The sequence below is a fragment of the Raphanus sativus genome, chromosome 5 (genome assembly GCF_000801105.2).
Source record: "Raphanus sativus cultivar WK10039 chromosome 5, ASM80110v3, whole genome shotgun sequence".
Taxonomy (NCBI): Eukaryota; Viridiplantae; Streptophyta; class Magnoliopsida; order Brassicales; family Brassicaceae; genus Raphanus; species Raphanus sativus.
In genome coordinates, this window is record NC_079515.1 from 16,774,088 (window position 1) to 16,774,866 (window position 779).

Here is a 779-nt window from a genome sequence, read left to right on the forward strand (position 1 = left end):
CCCGGAGCATCACCTTCATCCTCAAAACTCACCCAAAGTAGAACGGTCTCACCGTCGCCTCCATTGGTCGCACCACCACTGCATGTCTCATATGCGCGCGGCTTCGCGATCCTTGACTGCGTGGTCCTGGTCCTCCGAACCCTCCGAATGCAGGACAAGGGTGCACACGGATTTCAGACCAGCAAGAATCGAGTCGAAGTTGAGCAACGAACTCACGGTCTCCCGACGTCACGTTCAAGATCGCCAATCAAAGGTGATGTGGATTTCCGCAATGAAATACTCTTAGCCAAAAATTTCGATTTTTCAACTCATAATCTTCCGCCGCAAGATCGCTCCCGCATCTTGCATGCTGGGGGGCTAACTGTTGGGGTCAAAAACGGTTATCTCGAAATCAACGGCTAAGTCTATTTTGTCATACGAAAGTATAAGGAAGAAACGGGAAGTGATCTAAGTTTGGATAGCCGAACGACAAGGAATCCGCCTTGAAACTTCAAAAGAGCCCGTTCTCTCAAACCGTGAGGACCCAGAGAACGATCAAGATATCAAATCGAAGCCCTCGTCGAGACGCACGTGCTGGTCCTGGCCGCCGGCGGCTAGCCCCCGTGCTGGTCCTGGCCGCCGGGCGGCTAAGCCCCCGTGCTGGTCCTTGCCGCCGGGAAACTTCAAAGAGCCCGTTCTCTCAAACCGTGAGGACCCAGAAAACGATCAACATATCAAATCGAAGCCCTCGTCGAGACGCACGTGCTGGTCGTAGCCGCCGGGCGGCTAGCCCCCGTGCT